This window comes from Lepisosteus oculatus, unplaced genomic scaffold (genome assembly GCF_040954835.1).
Source record: "Lepisosteus oculatus isolate fLepOcu1 unplaced genomic scaffold, fLepOcu1.hap2 HAP2_SCAFFOLD_456, whole genome shotgun sequence".
NCBI lineage: Eukaryota > Metazoa > Chordata > Actinopteri > Semionotiformes > Lepisosteidae > Lepisosteus > Lepisosteus oculatus.
In genome coordinates this window covers 12777-27072 of record NW_027167995.1, presented here as the reverse complement: position 1 = coordinate 27072, position 14296 = coordinate 12777, and positions in this window count along the sequence as shown.

Here is a 14296-nt window from a genome sequence, read left to right as displayed (position 1 = left end):
CCTCTTGTGCTCTACTTATGCTTTTGAAAACCTAATGAATAAAGCTGAAAGAACCGACACGATATGTAGGTGCTCTTAAAGCACGCAGTAAAGAACTGTTAACAGCAAGGGTTTCAGTGGGTTAACTGAGGAGAAGGCGTGATCGCTAATTGTTGACTTTTTATTTGGTGTTAGAAACACTCTTACTGTGCATGACGTGCAACAAATGTAGCCACAGAAATTGCATCACGCTTTCATGTATGCTATTGCAGACACCAACGTTGCCTAGATAGAAAACCGAAATAGCCGTGGGTTTGCTTGCTGGTCTGAAGGATCTCTCTTCGAATCGCTATCATTTGTCAATGGAAGTAAAAGGCGCTGCACAGAGAGGACCACTGTTGTGAGGCCGGTTAGCTCAGTTGGTTAGAGCATCGTGCTAATAATGCCAGAGTTGCGGGTTCGAACCCCTTACTGGCCAGGTCCTTTTCTCCTCTCTTACCAAAGCTGTTAGGTTCCTTTCCGTGGTGAGATGGGTTATCATGCAACGCTGCCACATAGTGCCGACAGACAATTAAATGACAAAAATGAAGAGAGTTAAAGCAGCTGGAGAGGTTATCTTACAACTTTTGAGCTGACACAGTTTTGGAAAATGTTTCCTTCACGCTGCACTGTACCATATAGGCAGCCAAGAGTCTCCAAAACAAAACAGAATTGACAGTCATATAATGTCCATTAACCCCGGTTTTAAACGCAGCATCATGTCTGCCATCATAAGAATATGAGTCCAATATTTTAGAATATAGTCAGAATGACTTCTAACCTTACCTGTGGTGTCTTTAATCCCTATTGCTCAATGCATGGTGTACGTACTGCATACATGTGTCTTGAGAATGAGGAATGGGCCCCTGAGACAGTCATTTGCCTGTTTCACAAATGATCGTATTTTACTAGAGATTCTGTTTGGGATTCAGATGTGCATTCGGACAGCAATCCCTTTCAAGAAATGATACGTTCTGGATGAGGTCAAAGGTGCTGGAACACTGTATTTAGGATGTGTTTGCAGTGATTGTGTGTCTCCTGCTTCAACGCAGTGATATATAGATGTGCTCCTGTAATTTATTGGTACAAGCCCAGGGCAGTAAGCAGTCTGAGGATTTATTTCCAGACGGCATAGAACAGTGAAGCAGTGAAGTAGTGCAACACACTGGATCATTATATTATTAGAATCTATTCTACTTAAATTATTACATTATACACAACTTGAGTTCATTTTAAAAATTAAAAGGTAATGAAAGGAATGCATTTTCATGAGAAAGATAATACCGATATGCATGTGATAATCTTCCTTATATCATGTCGTGCATCATTTGGACACTTTGTGGGCTTGAAATACAAAGAAAATCATGTTCTATGGTACAAGACAAATACAAAACTTAAGCTTTTATTTTAATTAGATTTGTTTATTAAGCATAAGCAATCATTTATTACATTAATATATGTGAAAATGACATTTTAGCACCATAATATTATATACAGGTCTCTAGCTTCAACACAGTGATATATATATATATGCTCAGTGATTTATTGGTACATGCCCAGGGGAATAAATCAGAATTAGTATTTATTTCCATACGGGCTACAGGTAGTGTTGTGAAATACTTCAACACACTGGATCGCAGATTTAGACCCCCTGCACTCTTACTCCTTAAAAACCAAAGAAATGAAGATATGTAGCAATCAGGGGTAACAGGGGTGACAGTGACTTAATGCTTATACTACTTAATGCTTATACTAGTGGACTTCTGGTACCTTTAGGGTATGGTGTTCCCTGAAGGGCTCTCAAACCCCGCATTTCAGATGCCTAGCTGTATCGCTGATGTGTTGCACCTCAGAATCACTTTTAAACCTTACCTCTGGTATCTTTAATCCCTATTGCTCAACACATGGTGAAAGTATTGCATAAATGTGTCTGAAAATGAGCAATGGGCACCTGAGAGACTCATTTGCCTGTTTCACAAATGATCATATTTGACTAGAGATTCTGTTTGGGATTCAGTTGTGCATTCTGACAGCAATCTCTTTCAAAAAATGATTTTACCTTATCGCGGCTTTGCCCTTCTTGCCTCTTTGGACAATATCTCCATCTTGTGGTCGTTGTTGGTAATGTCTAGACAATATCTCCATCTTGTGGTCGTTGTTGGTAATGTTTTCTTATGCCCTTTTTTTATTTCAATTCTCTATTAGTTGATTCTAGAATCTCTACAATAGAGTTGAAAACATCAGTTTTATAGCAGACAATATGACATTATTTATAGTCCAATTAGAAATTTATTACCCTGTTTTTAACATAATAACAAATTAAAATTGATTAAAACTAAGTTTGGAACACCAGGGAACATAAAAAATGATTTTTAGGAAAACCATGAGGTTCTCTGTGTCCGATGCCTGCAAGGGGAGAAAGCTAGAATCCTTTGATTTTTCAAAATTTGAAAATAAACATTATATAACAACAGCTTTCATTCCTAGGAGTGAAAAACAACCATTTTTGAAGACATATTAGTTTTTAAAACACTACAATAAAGTTAAAAACATCCATTTTATATTACATTATTTTTTGTGAAATAATTAAATTGGCTTATTTCTCTCGCATTAAAATGGCTACAAATGCAAGAATTCAACCAGATATTCTTGTAAAATGTATACTGTTGCATTGCAGTTAGTTAATGTAGTTAGTCCATAGTCAGCAATCTAAACTTTATTGTTAAGCTTTAATGATTGATGTTGTACCAGTAACCTTTAGAAATACTATAGTACTTCACAAATGCTTTGTGTGTTTGGAAATCTTTTGAGTAAAAGCCTTATAAAAATAGGTTTAGTTTTTACAGGACATCACAAAGAAATAGGATGGTATAATTCTTATAATTGCTTAGTGATTGTATTTGGAAGATTATGCACTAAACAGACTTCAGGGATGCCAGTGGATCATTGTGCTATTTGGAATTATTCCAAAAATCAAGTGACCTCTTTGCTGTAGTATTTTTAGTATTATTTATTTAGTATTAATAAAGAATAGATTTATTAAAGTCATGCGATGTGCAAGCGGGATATGTAAAATAATTTTAAATAAAGTTTTTTATTATTGTTATAGAGAAACATGATCAGATTTTCCCTGGTTCAGAAAAAAGACGATTAAAATCTGTAATCTTTCCACTTGTATGTCATCAGACATTAACGAGTACAACCCCCCTCTCTGCCGGAGTGCTGGCTGTGATGAATTAAACCAATTTCACAGGTATTTTCAAAGTAGGAAGTACAGTGTTAACTAGTAGATGGCCTCCTCAATGAAATCACTTCAACATGCTAATGGGTTGGTGTAACAGTCCCGGCGTGGCAAGCTTCCAATGTCAACTCGACTCGATTGGAAGACAATGAACGTATTTTAGCCCTAAATGAATTAATAGCAAACATGGTTTACATAAAAGACATTTTTCCAAGAAAGTTTATAATAATACGATCTATAGTTGAAATCTGAGCCTAAATATAAAGAAAAAAGCATTTTCAGAGAGCAATCACACTGTGTTTATGTAGAAAAAGCGATTAGGTTTATGAGCAATCTAATTACCGATTCGCTTAAAACGCTATATAAAATAAAGTTTATTTAAAGATGAATGATAAGTGTCGCAGTTTAAATAATTTTCGTAGTAGGGCTTGGACAGATTCCAAGTGCATTTTTGCAATTTAAGTTGCATTGTCCAATGTGATGTTGTAATACAGTTTAGAATACAGTAAGTCTAAACTGTATCAGCTTTATTTATGGGTTGCAATTTAGAAAAAGTCAAAAACCGCACTCAAAATGCAATTTAGAGCTTTCTGGCAAGAGGAGACACCCAAATTATAATGTAACATGCCACTGTTTGTGCATGAACAAAGTTATACTGCAATTTTCCCTAGATACGCGATTAAAAAAAATATTTTTTTTGAATCCCCGGCCGAACACATTCCATAAGAATCAGCGCTTTTATACAGTATATCGCCTTTAAACACATATATTTAAACACGCGTTTACGATTTAAATCAAAACGCGATTCAAATCAATATAAATGTTTATTTTGTAACGCATAGGTGACTATTCATTGTTATTAAAAAGACGTAAATTCGATCATGTTGTGATATTTAGAAATATAAATTTGTTTTGATGCGAGTGAGGTTTTATTTAATCTCTGACCAAGGGAAATGTTTCATTTTTTCAAAGAAATGTTTGTTAAAAATTAAAGTCATAGTTCCATGAGATTCAACCACAGACCATGTGACATAGGAGTCAGGAACCTAACCCACAGCACCACCAGCACAGACACATGCTGAGGGCTGAAAAAGCACTACAGAAACATTATCGACTATAAAATAATGTAATTAGGCACAGAAGAAGTTTACAGCACAGTACAATAATAAATGCTGACCATGACTTTAGAAGCATAAATTACCTTACACTCAATTTAAACACAAGCTGTCTTTAGCCCTCTAAGCTGGTTCATACAGAAATGTAGAGAACCAGGCTCAGAACACACAGCTTCATTAGCGAATACATATGCAGACCAACTAGAGAAGATGTTTTACAGAGGATGGATTTTTAGAAACATCCCATCAATGACATCACTGAAGTCAACTCCTAGGTAACTGTCGTGTGGATAGTTTCACAAGAATCAGACAAAGGTTTAAGCATCGCTTATTTTAGATAAAACTGCAAAAAAACAACAACAACCCATAATGTACTTCTTTGCGGCTCTGTTTGCCCAAATCATATATTCACAACGTGAAATTAGAAAATAATATTACGTAACCAAAAACCGCAATATGGAAACAGAACCTGTGTAATTGTTGACAGATGATGTACTCGTACCATTTTTACAAGACGAACTACAACACTTAAAAAATGACTTGTATGTACTTGATATCTCTAATCAATCCACTGCACTGCATTAAAACAAAACGAAAACTAAAACGCCCTGGGCATACCGTTTCGCGCTTCTTATCAGTTGCTCAAAAGCAATTTGACCGTATGAAATGCATAATATAAACCTAGAAACATATACTTGAGGAGTATTTACGTAGTATCGGTGTCAAGACATACCTCTCAAATACTGTAAATCAAGTTAAAAATATCTCAAGACCGATTCTGGTCATAATGAAACCATGTTTCGTGTATGTTTTCTTTAAAGTACCGAGACCAGCCATATACTGTATGTTTATGTTCCAAAATTAATATCGTTTATGGCCTTCACACGCGTTGCAGCATGCTCCTATTCTTTTTATGCTCAGGCACTAAGATTTCCCTTCAGTGGTAAAATTCCATATAAATATTCAATACTTAAACGGGCACAGTTAAGACATTAAATATACATATACATATACATATACAAACTGTATACAGTACAGTTTGCATACGGTAATATGTTTATGTTCCTAAATCAACCTCTTTTATGAGCATGTGAAAGGCATGGTGAATCGATTCTCAAAAATTACTGTACTTTGCATGATTGGAAAAAAATGCGTGATTGCGAAATGCTGTGGTGTTACTTTTACAAAGACGGTCAATGAAAAAAATAATGTGGACCAGGGCAATACTTTGAGTTTACAGCTTGTCCAAGGTCATTTATTATTAATACTATTAGTAATATCTTCATTAAAGACTTTGATGGCTACAGCTCAAACATGAGAAGTTGAGCTTTATTAGCTCCACCTTGCGGAAATTCCGGATACTATTATTTTGCTAGCGGTATTTACCGGTAACTCGCGGTATATACCGGTAACTTGTGGTAGACTGCGTACAGCGTACGCCCGCGAATTTTGAATGGCTGCATCTGTAGCAATCATATTGTAGTAGACACTCATTTGCCTGTTTCACAAATGATCATATTTTACTAGAGATTCTGTTTGGGATACGGATGTGCATTCTGACAGCAATCTCTTACAAAAAATGATTTTACCTTATCGCGGCTTTGCCCTTCTTGCCTCTTTGGACAATATCTCCATCTTGTGGTCGTTGTTGGTAATGTCTTCTTATAGATAGATACTTTATTGATCCCGTGAGGGAAATTGCAGTGCAACAGCAGCTTAACACACACAACACAGCCACAGTGTAACAAATTATATAATAATAGTACAATACTGTATATATACTGTATATATATATGAAACAGAAATAGAAACAGAAACAGGAATCGCTTACTCACCTGGAGAATCTCTGTAGGAATATCTAGCATTTATCAATGGAAATAAAAGCTGCTTTAATACAGTGCATGTTCAAACTCAAACCCTCAGCTGCTGTTCTTGTTTGTTTTGGGACAAATTGCAACTGAGCATCGCATGAGCCGTTACGTACCCTTATCTGTTAGGGAATTTCAAGGGAGGAGTTAGGTCAGAATGGGTAGGCTGCAAAACAACAAGTAAAGATTTATTCCAAGATGAAACGTTGTGGCGGTTTTCTTATCTTTTCAGCATGGACTCAACTTTTACGTGTTCCTTATATGCTATATATGTATATATTAGCACCAATGTCGTTCTTAAAAACTAACATGAAATTGTCAGGGACATTCAGCTATATACAAAGACGAGACAGACAAAGTAATAATTCTGTATTAACGTGGCCTACATATTGACGCAATGATCGAACTAACTGACATGTTCTGATTCAGATCCCCTGCTGTTCATGCCAATTAGAACAATAGCAATGCTGAGTCCTCCCCACCCTACTGAGCACAAATTCAGCTGCTCTCCAGTTCTGTTCTGCATGTTTTTTCATTGCAATTGAGCTCGGAGCTGGAGATGATCTCCATACAGTTCTGTGTTAACTAGCCCGCACTTGCGTGCTAATTTACGTGTTGTGGCAGATGCTTTTCTATAGTTCATATACATGACGGCAACCTGTTACCGAGGAACCCGTAGAGGTTTAAAAGCCTCACGAGCCAGGCAGGACTCAAACCTACAATCTTCTGACCCGAAGTCAGACGCGTTATCCATTACGCCACTGGCCCATAGAACATGCGCTTGCACTCCACCACAGAGAGCTCTACACTGCTACCAGTAGTACACTTCCCCATCTAAATTTTCACAGCAAGAAACTTGTGTTTCCTACTATTTTTATCAGGTTTAAAATATCATCTCCTTAAAACAGAAAAAGTGTTGGTGTGTCGTGCTGAAATTCTGATTGATTTTGAATTCAAAGAAAAAAGGTTTTCTTCCAAAACACCGTGAAATTGTCACATCTTGCAGACAATAGGTGTATTCCATGTTGAAAAGAGAAGAAAGAAAACCATGGAGCCTTTTACAGGTGTGAGGCTTCTTCAGGTGTGAGAAGATCTCACGGCCGAAACGCTGTGTTTCCGTTCTTCTCTTTTCAGCATGCAATAAACCAATTACTTGTTCCTTTGCAGCCGAGGCATGCTGATGTAGCTACCCAGCTGAACATCTTGCAGACTCTACAGTACTTCTCTCCTGTAGAAGTAAAGCAGGGCTTGCTGGGTGAGCTTTTGCTCCGGTAAATTAGGTCACGTGTCATGTTAAATCACTTCTTCTAAACACAACATTTGCTGGTGCTAGCTTTCCCCATGAAAAGAGACATTTCCCTTACAGTACATGACATATCGTTTTTATTCTATCAATAAGTATAGAAATAAAACAAAAGAAAAATGTTGTCGCCAAAGAATGCACAGCTCTGTCGCCTTGGGGAGGTGTCAAGGGCATTGAGCTCCTTGGACATGAGAAGTGCCAGATAAATGCCATTTCTCATCATTTCTCTTGGCGTCAGTTCTGCTATTAAATGGGACGGAGGCAACGGGCTCAGAGAGCAGGTTAAGTGCACACCGAACGCAGATGTGTCCAAGTGTCTGTAAAAGCGCGGTGCTCTGCTGGCGCTGTTCCCTAGTGGCTTAAAGTGCCTGCCTAGTAAGCAGGCGATCCTGGGTCTGAATACCAGCGGTGCCTCTCTCCGTGTCTTGTTGTGCCGCATGTCTCATTTCAGACAAACATGTACAGCTTGGTTCAGTTTAATGCAAGAATTCATTTCCTTTCTGGAATAACTTGTTTTTGAAGAAATCCATACAGCTTGTGAAAGATGAAATCCATTTCTTGGTTGTCAGTGGAAAAAGATTGCCGGCTGCAAGAAGCGCTAGTGATTGTTTTCTTTGACCATAAACCTGCAAATGTAGGGTGCACAAAAGACTGTCAGACTCTGTGGTGCTGAAAAGTTGGTGGTTCAAGCCCCTCCAGTATGCGTGTCTCAGTTTTTCCAATGTAAACATCATCACCTTCTCGCTAAAGAAGATGGCGCAGAAGGCTCCACAGCCGAAACGTTGTGCTTCTTTTCTTCTCTTTTCAGCATGGAGTAAACCTTTGCTTTATCCTTTGCAGCCTAAGCATGCTGACGCAGCTACCTTTCTCTTAACACGCCTCAATCATTATTCACCAAAACGATCAGCAGAATAAGTCGCCTTTGTGGTGATGTCACTCCTCTGCTTCGCAAATGTCCTTAGTGACGGGCCATTTCTTTCTGCCATTTTTCCGGAGCGGTTATTGATTGCTCCATCATTTCCCTCTTACTTTCCATCACTAGATTGAAAAAAAAAACAGAAACAGGCTGACAGGACGACAATCAAATTGCAAAAACTCATCAAAGCACTCGATAGAGTATTTGAATCCACAAGTAGCTACGAGCAACTTTGTCCTGGCTTGCATGAAAGTCGGAAAATGTCAAAAAGAAAAAGATGGTGGCTTTTTCATATTCGTTCTTTTATTTTTAGTTCGTTGCTTCTTCTGTCCATTGTCCTCCTGCCTGGCTCTTGACCTGTGACTGCTTGAACGCACACAGTAGACTTTCATGCAGGGGATTTGTCCTGAGCCTCTGTGAAAGACCCACCCACCCCCATAAATAACTGCTCTAGAAACACATGAATGCAAAACTAAACCACAGCTTAAAGGGGAGCTTGTCATGACCGCCAGGCAGTAAAGACCAACTCTTAAGCAATCTAAACAGCACCAGCAGCGGGTGATTATTAACAAAGGCCGCCGCACGAGTTAACCCACCTGCACACACTCCACCGTGCGGTACGCAGTGCTATTTTTACCATCTTTACCTGCTTCCCGCTGGTATTGAGTCTACTCCTTGAGAGCTCTACCTGGCGTTTTTTCCATTACCTCGTTTATTCTGGATATTGGACTCCTCTTCTGCCTTTTCGACTTTGGACCTCGCCTCTCACCTCGGACTGTTTGCCACCAGTGTTCTCCCTGAATTACGACTTACCTTACGCCTCTTGACCACGAAACAAAGCAAAGCAGAGCAAAACAAAATGAACAAACGAAAACCCTCACGTCCCGCACTTGCATATAACGCCGTTACTTGCCCAAGCGGTATTGTACGTCATCCTAGCACTGCACCCCGGGGCGTACGGTATATGGGAACGAGCACACGCCACGAATCGTCTCGAATCACTCCCTACAGCTGTAAGGCACCTTGAAGCATGCACCCCCAACATTCTTCTTTGCGCATCTGTGAAAGGTAAACTCTTGAGCAAACTCTGAACCAGCTCTAAGGAAACTAATCCGATTAGACGTTACTTTGACTAATCTTTTAAGGGACCCTTGTTAATTGGAGAAATCAATGATTTCGAATGAATTCTGTATGCGTTAAAAGACAGCTATACACAGAAAACATGCAGGACACTTCTCATGATGTTTCCCGAGCCGAAACACAGTGCGTTTTTCCAAGCCATCTGACAAAGCCCGCCCACTGAAAACTGCAGCAAATCGTGTAAAGACGTTCAACTTTGTAACTACTGCACGCACAGGAAGAAGAATAAATTCCTCTTTTCAAACTGTCAAAGGTTTGCTTTGCGAACACTGCAGGACATCGCACAATCTCTTTTGAACGGGGACAAACGATTTCTTATGGGGCACAGTAAGTACAGACGTTTAAAAAGCTCCACTCATGCCGACGATGCAGCATGAAGAAGCGCAACCTAACGTTTGCATTCCTAGCAAATTCCTTTATTTTTTGATAAATAAAGACAGTCTTGTTTAACAAACAACACACACAACATTTTACATTGTCAATTCAATTCAAATCAATGTATTTCTATATAGCGCCTTTCACAACAAGGTTGTCCCAAGGCACTTAACAATGCAAGTTGTTAAGAGCCTTGTGTCTAATATGCCGCCTAGGTTACGTGCTGTCTTTTTGAGGCAAATGTTTAAATCCTCTGAGTTAAGTGCTGAAGTTATAGTAGTCCTATCAGTATTGTTGCCTCCGATCAACAGATCCTCATTTTTCTCAGAGTTGAGTAACAAAAAGTTTTCACACATCCAAGTATTTCCTTCCTTAATGCATTTAACTAAACTGATAATAGAAGAGTTGTCGTTTGGTGTAAACAAAATGTTTATTTGAGTGTCATCAGCATATGAATGAAAGTTCATATTATTTTTTCATATTATCCTACCTAGCAGCAGCATGTAGAGAGAGAGAGCAATATTGGTCCCAGCACTGATCTTCTGGTACCCCAAATTGAACTGGTGACATTGATGAAGCAGTACAATTATTAGATATTTGAACATAATGAAAACGATGAGTAAAATGTGAAGTAAACCACTGAAGGACGGTTCCAGAAAAGCCAACCTCAAACTCAAGCCTGTGTAACAAAACAGAGAGGTCAACCGTGTCAAAGGCAGCTCTAAGATCTAGAAGCACAAGCACTGTTGCATTCCCCGCATCAGTAGCTAAGAGAATATCATTTACGACTCTTGTTAATGCAGTTTCAGAAACCAGACTGAAATTTCTCAAGTATATTATTTGGATCCAGATACGATTGACGTTGGGCAACAACTATTCTCCCAAGACCTTTAGATTGAAATTGGACCTTTGAGACAGGCCTGTAGTTGTTAAGAACTTGTGGATCCAAATTTGACTTCTTAAGGAGCGGTCTAACAACCGCTACCTTAAATTGATCAGGTACAACGCCTGACGCAAGCGATACATTCATCATACTAATTATAGGTCCTGTAACGGACACGGACTGGAATCCGTGTCAGATCTTATAGAAGACCCTATGCGATGCAGTAAGAGCTGGAGAAAACAGGAGGCGTGGTAAAAAGGAACACACAGGGGTTTAATAGTGCACAAAATAATAGTGACAGTCCGTGAGACAGTGTATGGGGAAGACAAAACGGCATCCAAATCCAAACGGGTCCAAGGGCAGGTCAAAGCACGGTCCGAAAGTCCATAAACTGGAAATCCATCCTGGAACGCGACAAAGTTAAAATCCCCGGGAGGGGGGAGCACACAGACAAACGAAACATGGAGGTCCAAGGGTGACGGGGCGAGATCCTCCAGACCCCGGGCTCAGGAAACGGGAGGCGTCGGGGATGAGGCCTCTGCCCTCAGGAGACGGATGTAGGGTTTCCTGGTGCTAGGCGGGCCTCGCGACATCTTACCCTAATGATGAGCCCCGAGGACTGGAGGAGCTAGTCTTTAAATAATAACACTAAAAGGGTACACCTGGAGAACTAAATCACACAAACAATAATGGGAGCAGTGGAGCGCCCTCTAGGGAGGGATGTCGGGCGTGACAGTACCCCCCCCCTTCAAGGGCGGCTCCTGACGCCCTACACAATTAAAAAAAAATAAGAGCAATACTATCAACAAGAATATCACAAGCACAGGCTATATACAACCAGAGAAGGAAATTCAGAATCACTATATACACAAGAGATAAAACCGGAGAATACTATATACAAAATGGTAGGGTAGGGTACTTGTTGGTAAATGTGCACAGCGTTATGTTTGGAGATAACAAAACACTGCATACCAACTCCAAAACCTCATCCCACCTGGGAAGCATAGCGGAGGCTGTACGGCTTGCAATCATCGAGGGACCGATGAATTCCAAGATGTATCAGGAAAATCTACAGCAGAATGTCAGGGTGTCTGCCTGTGATCTAAAACTCGAAAGACGCTGGGTCATGCAGCATGACAAAAACAAAGGAGTACATCAACAACAGAGTGGCTGAAACAGAAGAAATTCCGTATTTTGGGATGGCCAAGTAAGAGTCCTGACCCCAATCCCATTGAAGTGCTGTGGCGTGATCTGAAGCAGGCCGTTCAGCGCAAGACATCCCAAAAATATACATGAACTGAAACAGTTTTGCATAGAGGAATAGGCCAAAATACCTCCTAACCGCTGCTCAGGTCTGACCAGCCGCTACAGAAAGTGGGGGTTGAGGTTTTTGTCATAAAGGAGGTTCCACTAGCTCCTTAATATAAGGGTTCACGTACTTTTTCCATCAATGACCTTGATTGTTTAAACCATTTGGTCAATAAAGAAACAGCAATGTCAAATGTTGGGCGTGTGTTGTTTGTTAAATCAGACTCTCTTTATTAATTATTATGACTTAGATAAAGATAAGATCACATGCAACACGGGGAATAGAGATGTAACGCAACGGGGGCTCAGGCGGGCGCCCTTGCCGCATCTGGTCGGCCCCATCCCGACTGGAGGCTCGAACCCGGGACTTCCGCGTCTCTCTGCAGCGACCTAGCCCCGTGAGCTAAAGAGAGATCTCTCAACAGCCCAGTAGCTGTAGTCCTGCTATCACAGGGAAGGGCGGCGACGTCACCTGCTCTGGTACGCCGGCTCTTACACAGTGCCTGTCGGCCGTAAGCGTTACACTCTCCCCCGCTTAAATCGCCGTCCCCGGCGAAGGGCTATCCCATCCCACTGCTAACACCAATGTAACGTAAATTCCTGCTTCGACACGTAACGGGATTATAATCAAGTGCAGGAGCTGAGGGCTTTAGTTTTGTTTCGTTTTCCATGGCGTTCGTAAGCGCGCAAATCAAAGGCAATTCCTGCGTCTAACACGAATGTAAATGCTTTTGAAAGTGCAGTGTGGTGCAGCTTGTAAAATCCTTGTCCACATTTTTGGTTTGTTGATGTTTTTTCTGTCTGCCAAAGTTGCATTTTGACATCCGGACTGGGGGACTTTATCATTTGAACGTGAAGCCAGCCTTAAACCCTCTGAGGCGTGTCTGTCTGCCGGCACAAATCTTGTGAAAGGTATTTTTTTTAACGGAGAGCAACTTTAAAAAGGTTTCCGCAGCCACCTCGCACTCCGTGTTATATTATAGGAGGAATGCGGCGGCAGCGAGCTCACTTTTGTCATGGCCGAGTGGTTAAGGCGATGGACTCGAAATGCGTTGGGGCTTCCCCGCGCAGGTTCGAAACCTGCCGACTCCGGCGTCTGCCGCACGTCGCCTTGTGCCTGCGCGGCAGAAGCGAAGTGCCGCTTCTCCTTTCCTGGTACTATAACAACGCGAAATCACTTGGACCCGCTGCCATGGGAAGCAATTCTTCAGATAACCACACATTTTGCGTTCGCACCTCTGGTGCTCTACTTATGCCTTTGAAAACCTAATGAATAAAGCTGAAAGAACCGACACGATATGTAGGTGCTGGTAAAGCACGCAGTAAAGAACTGTTAACAGCAAGGGTTTCAGTGGGTTAACTGAGGAGAAGGCGTGATCGCTAATTGTTGACTTTTTATTTGGTGTTAGAAACACTCTTACTGTGCATGACGTGCAACAAATGTAGCCACAGAAATTGCATCACGCTTTCATGTATGCTATTGCAGACACCAACGTTGCCTAGATAGAAAACCGAAAAAGCCGTGGGTTTGCTTGCTGGTCTGAAGGATCTCTCTTCGAATCTCTATCATTTGTCAATGGAAGTAAAAGGCGCTGCAATCTCATACGTTCAGAATCAAACTCGCAGCTGTTGTTCGACTTTATTTCTTGACTAATTACAACTGAGTGTCGCATGAGCAGTTATATAAACTTGTCTGGTATATTTGAACACAAATGCCGTTCTTCAATTAAAACTAACAGTACATTGTCAGGGACATTCAGTTCTATACAAACAAGAGACAGACAAGAGAATATTTCTACCGTTCATGTGGACTACGTGTTGACTTACTGATCGGAATAATTGAAAAGTTCGGGCTCATAGCCGATGCAGTGCGTGCTAATTAGAACAGCAACGCTAAGCTCTCAGCACCGTACTGAGCCCAGGTGTTTTTCTAAAGCTGTCAGGTGCAGTTCATTTACATGAAGGAAATCTCTTACTGGGTACGATTACAATGCAGTAAGTAGCACAGACTACTTAGGGAGTAACCCGATGCGTTTAAAAACGACCTGACCCAGGCAGGAGTCAAACCTGCAATCTCCTGATCCGTAGTCAGACGCGTTAGCCATTGCGTCACTGGCCCTGCTGTGACA